This window comes from Cupressus sempervirens, chromosome 6 (genome assembly GCF_028749045.1).
Source record: "Cupressus sempervirens isolate cs-2001-9-10 chromosome 6, ASM2874904v1, whole genome shotgun sequence".
Classification (NCBI taxonomy): domain Eukaryota; kingdom Viridiplantae; phylum Streptophyta; class Pinopsida; order Cupressales; family Cupressaceae; genus Cupressus; species Cupressus sempervirens.
In genome coordinates, this window is record NC_143123.1 from 562,735,831 (window position 1) to 562,744,095 (window position 8,265).

Genomic DNA, 8,265 nt, shown 5'->3' on the forward strand with positions numbered 1-8,265 from the left:
CCTTAAAATATTGTACATTTGGTGAGTATACATACCATAGTTCAAAAGGTGTTGAATGAATGTCTTTCTTGACATGCATGTAGTTCAAGGTATAGATAGTTGTACTTATATCTTCTTTCTATTATTTCAAAGCAACACTTTTCTCCATCATGAGTGTCCAAGCATAGCCCATTATAGATTAGTTTCTCCTTTCAATAATTCCACTTTGTGGAGGGGTTCTTGGAACATATATTTGTCTTTTGATTCCTCTGTCATTACAAAACATCTCAAACTCATTTGATGTAAATTCTCCTCCTCTGTTAGATCTCAAACATTTTAGACTTTTACCTATTTCCTTCTCAGATCTTACTAAGTACCACTTAAAAATTTGGAAAGTATCAGATTTCTATTTCAAAAACATAATTGTCATCATTCTAGAATAATCATCAACAAATAGCATAATGTACTTATCTCCTTTGTATCTTTTCACTTCAATTGGTCCACACAATTCAATATGAAAAAACTTGAATATTCCTTTAGAGGTATGAGTCTTACTCTTAAAACTTGACTTTGTCATTTTTCCTAATTGACATTGTTTACAAATTATATTGTCAAGTTTCTTCAACTTAGGCGAACCTCTGACTCTTCTCATGTTATTGATATTAACCAAGTTATCAAAATTGACATGACATAACCTATTGTGTCATAGCCACACATAATCAAATTCTACAACTAAACAAGTAGCATCCTCTATATCAAGGTAGAATAGATTACCTCTAGTTTGATCACCTTTTCCAATTAGTTTTCCATCAGTATCATATATCTTAGCAATCTTGTTTTCAAACTCAACCTTACAACTTGAATTATTTAGTTGTGACACACTAAAAAAATTATATTCAAGTCCTTCAACATAATAAGTATTTTTACATAAAATATTTTCTATGAGTTTGATAGAACCTTTACCTTTTATCAGACACAGTGCATCATTACCAAACCTTGCACTATTTCCATCATAATAACTCAAGGTAATGAACTTACTTTTATCTCTAGTCATGTGATGTAAACACACAATGTCAATGATATATCTATTATTTTTGTTCACACAAGAAACTATACATAGTGTAAATATTATCCAAAACTTTCTTTGCACTATCTATTTTGGTTGACAAGTAAACTTGTCTCAGTTCAATAGCACTAGATATCTTATCCATGACCATAGTGTGAAATTTCTTCTCAGATCATTACAATAACTTTTCATTGGTCTCTATATTTGCATCCTTTACCCTATCAACTATATGTATAAGTTGATCTATGATAGGATTATTGGGAAATGAGTCTAAAATATCAAAAGCATCAATAAAAATGTCTTTGATCTCATATAAAACTTGTTTTTGCTTGTGCTCTTTCCTAAGCTTCTCTTGTCTAGATTTCCTTTGTGGGGCCTCCTATAGTATCTCCATTTATTAGAGTGGGATTTTTTAAAATTAAACTATGGTAAAACATCACCTCATCCAAACTAACATCCTCTAGTGATGTAGTTTTAGCACTATTGAATATACTTGTACTCAGCACTGATATATGCAATGGAATTTCTTGAGTACTCATCTTATGAGAAGTGTGGCTACTAAGAGAAGATGAAATAACTAGTAAGGTGACCAGCATCTAAATTTCTTCTTGCTCCTCTATCTTAATATTCATATTATCCTCTTCTCTTGATTACTTGCTCCTCTTTCTTAGCAGTCATATTATCCTCTATCTTAGTAGTCATTTTATCCTTGCTCCTCTATCTTAGTAGTCACATTATCCTCTCCTCCTTTTGATCTTCAATATGTTTTGGGTAGGTGGCCTTAGAACTATCTTCATTACCCTTATGCTATTCATTTCCTTCCTTGTCAATTTCCACAATATCTAGTAATCTAGAACTTTGTAGATCAAATAGTGATGTAACTAGTATTTCTGCCTCTTTCTCTTTCATCTCAATGACAAATGTAGACATTTTAGAAGGTGAATTTTTAAGTTTATCTTTCTTCTCCAAAATATTTTCTTGTGATTGATCATTTGATTCTTTCTCTTTTGACTTAGAAACAAGTAGGGGTATAGTAGATGTATCTTTTTGTTGCTCTTTAGTGGATGCAATCTCATCCTTTTGAGATTCATCAATCCTGACTAATATAGGGTTTGAGCATGCAATTGTAATATTGGTGGATTCTTGTTGCAACTTCTTGATGTGCTTATCACTTAGGGAATTCACATTTTATGTAGAATTATCTAGAATGTCCTAAATAGTCATAGAGTTCTGTTGACTCTCCTTCTCTCCTTGTGGAGGACCAGTACTTGATACATTAACATTCATAGTCACTTGAGTGTCATCCATTTCATCATCTTCTATTTATTCCTTCTTTTCCACTAATTCTTTCTTTCCTTCCTCTATTTCCTCTATTTTAGTGGACTACCTATAGATTATATCCCAAAGTAATTTAGTTTGTTTTACCACCTCTTCAACTTGGTTCCTTAGAATGTGAAATGCTTTGTATTTGGAAGAAAATATCCCTTTATACTTCTCCACAGCCTTTTTAATCATTTTCTTATCCAAGTCGGGCATAACTTGAGGCAAAATAGCCTCTCTAATTTGTTTTTAAGTCATCAAACTAAACTTCTCTTTCTTCTCAACTCTCTCATATAAGGTTTTAGGTATAGATTTACCGATCTCCAATGGAGTAGTCTTAAAAGTAGCCCTCATATCATAAATATCTTCTTCAACAATATTCTTATCTCCATTATCTAACTTATCAAAATCAATATGTGAAAATCCAAATAAATCTACATTATTCTTTTTATTTGCACTTGGATTTTCAATATTAGATGAAGTGTTGTGACTTTCCACTTTGAATTGACTAAAGTCATCTAACTTAGTCTTCTCATCATCTAACACATCTTTCAATTTCAAACTTCTCTTCAATTTCTTAGTAGGCATGCTTGACTCTTTTGTATCAGTCTTCATTTTTCTTTTAGTTGATCTTTCTTGGCTTGTGCAGTGGTATCCCTTGTGCTTGACGTTGTCAAAGGTATAGTTAGCTTTTATTCTTTCTTCTCAACTATATTCTTTAGTTTCTTTACTTTCTTTTGTTGTGTCTTCCTCTTCTTTTTAGTTTTCTTAAGTTCTTTCTCATCTTCCCAAACATTTCTTTCAATTTCTTCACTTTTTTATTTTTCTTCCTAAAGATGGTGGTAGTTTGCAAGTCTATAGTAATTCTTGATGTCTTCATCATATTTTTTGAATGACATAGAATCCTTATCAATTTCTTCTACCAATAGTGTAATGATAACTATAGATGCCTCATCAATATTTATCTAATAAGATAATGGTCTCAACCATATAACCCTTGGAATAGCTTCTTGAACATATGTATAGTCGGCATCCACTAGGAAACAAACATCATTATAATGTTTCTCCACTAGTGATACAGGAATTCTTGATCTCTACTTCATTGATTTCTTAAAATCTTCAAAGTAACTAGTCATAACTAAATCAAAATTCTCTCCTAGTTACTCAATGAATTCTCCTATCTATCGAGTAATAGACCAACTGGTCTTCCGTACAACCTTTTCAAATTTAGGAAATGTTTTTTTTACATAGAAGAATATGTAAATGATGAGTGAGACAAACTTATATGAAGAGTTCTTTGCCTTTCGAATAATTTCTAGGTTTTTTTAATAGTCATTGAAGTCATAGCTTGGCTAGGTCATATATATGATCTTTCTTTACAAGCTTGTAACCTAGGTCAATGGAACTACATGGAAAACTGTTGAGGTAGTTGGACTGGGAAAATATATGTGCTATCACATGCACTACAAATGCAATAATAGGGTTTGTAATTGTGTTAACTGGTATTCCCCTCTTGTTCCATATGACTCCAATATTCTTCTTGATTGATTCCTTTGCATCATCTCTCAATGTCTCTAGCCTTTCTAGGGTAGGATACCCTATCACCCTATGAATAATCCTCTTAGAGATTTTGATAATTTGATTCTCTGACCATAGCTAATTTTCTTGAGTCCTGCTCAATACAATCTTAATCTACTTAGTCTTGAATACTTGGGGAAAATCTAGGGCATGTTTTAACCCTTTTTTCTCTATGACCTTGTATTCTTCCTTTAAAACTCCATTTTCACATAACCTCTGATAGGTTTCCCTCATCTCTAGATCTCCAACCTCTCTTGCCTTGCACATGTAGCAACATCTAACAACTTGAATCATTAATACCTTTTGCAAAATTTTTGATAACACACCAAAAGGATATCCTTTGTATGCAATCTCAAGAATAGCATGAAATGGAGGTTGTGTAAGATCATTACTAATCAACTATACATTGGTAACCTCTTTACTATCTTTCCTAACTCTTGCAAATGAACTTGTTGTCATTTTCATTTACTAGGGTTTACAAAGTGCAAAAGAATTTAACTCAGCACAACTAATATACCTTTCAATCCAATGAAAAATATCATGTAGTACTTAAATCTGGTATGTAGTCATTGGAATCTCTTTCTCAAATTGGAATATCTTTCTCAAATCACCTGAGTTCTCCTCTATCTTCAAGTGAATGTAAATGACTAAAAAATTTGAGTATATAGTCTTTAAAATCTTGCATTTGATTCTTAGTATGTATACAATTGTGAGCTCGATCACTACAAGATCTTCAATATACTCGATCAATATAGATAATGTGGAGATCACTACAATATCTCATTACTTGGTAGTTACTACAATTCTTTGATACTCAGCAACAACATAGAAAAAAAACATAATGATAGATTGTTTCTTTCTTCTAATCACTTCATTGTATCTTAATACATGTTTATTAATCCTTTTCATTACTTGAATGCTTGGAACTAATGTAAAATATATCATTTCAAGTTTCAATTCCACACATACCTTTAATTGCCTAGTTGGGGTGATATGATCACCTAATCCATTGGATAAAGTTAACTCATGTGTACTTGATGTGATCTAATCTTCATTCTTTTTACATGTCTTATTCATCTGCATCTTTACTTTCTCATCATCTATCTTTCCTTTACCTTTGTTGAATTCATTGCTTGATACAGGTGATAGAGTTGGGTAGTTTCTGATTAAATCACCAATTTTAAGACAACTAAAAAATACAATCTCATTAAACCATTTTTTGTAATTATCTCTAAAGTGAGTCATTGTGCAATTCTCTAGAACATGACCATATTCTTCACAATAGTGACAATTGTACCTTGTATTGTAATCCTAATTATAAGAGTTTCCTTAATGATGTACCTTTGTTTGCTTGTTTGTTTCCCACTTAGGTTTGGGTATACATTCATATGCCTTGTCTCCATACTTCTAATAGTTGTAATAGTATCCTTTAAATCTCTAAGTTTTGATGGTCTTGGTTTTGCATTCATGTGCTTGATGTCCTTGCTTCTTGCAATTACTACAATGTCCCTTGTATTTCTAATTAGGGTTCTGATTTCTAGTGTTCTCTTTCAAACATTTGTTGTGTGATCTAATTTGAAAAAATGATGAAAAGTAGGTTTTTAATTCTTTCCCTTATTGTTCCTTTATTCACTACTTCTAGATGATTCTCTTTTCTCAATAGTAGAATATCCCAAACTAACAGTATCATTGTTTGATCTTGGTGCTTCCATCAGTTTTTCAAAATATTTTATGGCTTCACTAGGCTTGTTGATATTTTCTTTTTCTATCTTAAATTCATTCTAAAGTAGGTCATTCTATGATTTTAAAGTTGCAATCTCAATGTCTTTTCTATTCAGTTCTTTATTAGTAAGCATCAGTTGATTCATTAGATCGAGTTGCGTGTTTGTAAGATTTTGAACATCTAATGACTTTGTTGGAAATATAAGAGTAACTAAGAGGGTAGGGGTGATTCATTTACTACAAAAATAAGTCCCAGATCCCTCAAATTTCAATACAAATCAAAATATAAGCTCTGTTAAAACTGAATTATTGTTGTCACTTGGTTAACACATAGGTACTTGATTAACACTAATAATTTTCTATAACTCGGCAAGTACTATAATATCAATAGTAACTTGTTAAATATTGAACATGAAGATCTTAATATATTAATTTTGATTAACTTTAATTAACTTAGTTGTATACACAAAAATAAATAGCATGAATACAAGAGACACCAAATTTGAACATGGAAACCCAATTTGGGAAAACTGCCAATTGCAACTAATTGTTGTTTTTCACTCTTCTGAAGTGGGCCCTATTAGGATCCAACCCTATTAAAGGTTACAAAACAAACTGTTAGGTGTGACCTTATTAAATAATTTAATCACCTTGTTAGGAGTGTCCTTGTTAGAGGTCTTTAGACACTTCAATCTAGAAAAGCCACCTTGTTAAAGCATTTACAAATAGCTGCTAAGCCAACTCTACTAGAAGATTTTAATCACTACTACAATGGTTAGAGAGTAACAATGGCTTGACCTAATTGCCAATTCAAACTTATCTTTTCTTATTTCATATCTCAATTCTATTTTTAATACGTGATCCTTCCCGATCAAAATAATCTTTGCAGCCCAATAAGGATATTTTTCTTATCCTTCTAATTATCTTGTTCCAAGCATCTTCTTATCTTCCACACATTCTCACTCATTCAATCCTCAAATTGACCTTATATTAATATCATATACATTATCAATTCAGCTTGAATACAACTTAAAACAATTAATATTCATCTGCTCAATTGGCTAGAACCAATAAACAAATCTATTAAACTCAATATGCCAAAATAAGAAAATCCTTTGTTAGCTAACCCAACTCAGTAGACACTAACTCTAAAATGATTTTTCTATGTTAACCAAGTGAACTCTATTAACACTACAACTTCTTAAACTTCCTTTGGTAACTGAGTGAGCTCAGTTAACACTAGTTCTATACAACTTTCCTTTGTTAACTGAGTGAGCTCGGTTAATATTGAACTTATGTGAACTTCACTTTGGTGCCTGAGTGAACTTGGTAGACACTATCTTCTAAACTTGGCAAATACTGGAATGCTCGGTAGACATAGGAAACTATTTTCATTACCTAAGTGAGATCAGAAGACACTAACTAGTAAAGATATGATATTTTGTGTAACATCAAAGATAATATACAATTGAGTAATTGTTTTCAACAATCTTCCTCTTTGGCATTGATGGCAACACAACATGTCATAATATAATGAAATTTGAGAGAAAAATGAAAGTAAGGATATTATCCTTAGTTTAATTTTAATCCTCATCCATGATAACACCCTCTGTCAGTGTGAACTGCCTCTGACATCAATCTCTCGCTCTATCAAAAACTCTCCCTATTACTCTAACTTCAACTTCTTCTTCTGATAGAAAACTCTCCCTCTTTAATATCAGCTCTAAATATTTTTGACCAAGTCCTCCTTCTTTGACATCTTTCACAAGTTTTCTTTGACATCTTTAAGATTCTTTGATATAAAAAATTCTCCCTTTACAAAATTTATGTGATATGGCAATATTCTCTCCCTCTTTGACATTTGATGCCAAAGATAATACTCAATGAATTTAGTTATATTTTATGTATAGATTCATATGCAATCTTCCCTTTCATTATTGCATCAACTTGACTAATCTTCAACATACTCTGGTTGATGTGTCACTAAACTTCATTTAATGAACTTCAGATAGGGGAATAACTCATATCTTACCTCTTAGATACAAAAATGTATCCTTAGGTAATGGCTTGGTGAATATGTCTACAATTTGTTCTTTTGTATTCACATATTCCAATCTCACCTCTTTGTCTTGCACCAATTCTCACAAAAATGATATTTTATTGCAATGTGCTTTGTCTTTGTATGCATCATAGGATTCTTTGATATGTTAATTGCACTAATATTATCATAGAAGATAACCACTAGATCCTTGATTTCTACCTTCATATCTACCAAAAATTTCTTGAACCAAACAATACTAGAGAAATTGACTATTATTACAACATATTCTACCTGTGATGTAGACTGACAGATGTAATTCTTCTATTTGATTTTCCAAGACACTAATCTCTTACCAAGAAAGAATGATCCACCACTGGCACTCTTCCTATTTTTTGATATTAAGGTCAATTTTTCTATCAGAGACTCAAAATTTAGTCAAATGGTTATGTTGCTACCAAGCTTTGCAATTTCTACCAAGCTTATCATTCATCTAGGAGTGTTAACCAAGTGTCTTAGTTGCTATCGAGTTAAATAGATAATTTCCTATTCATGTCAAGCT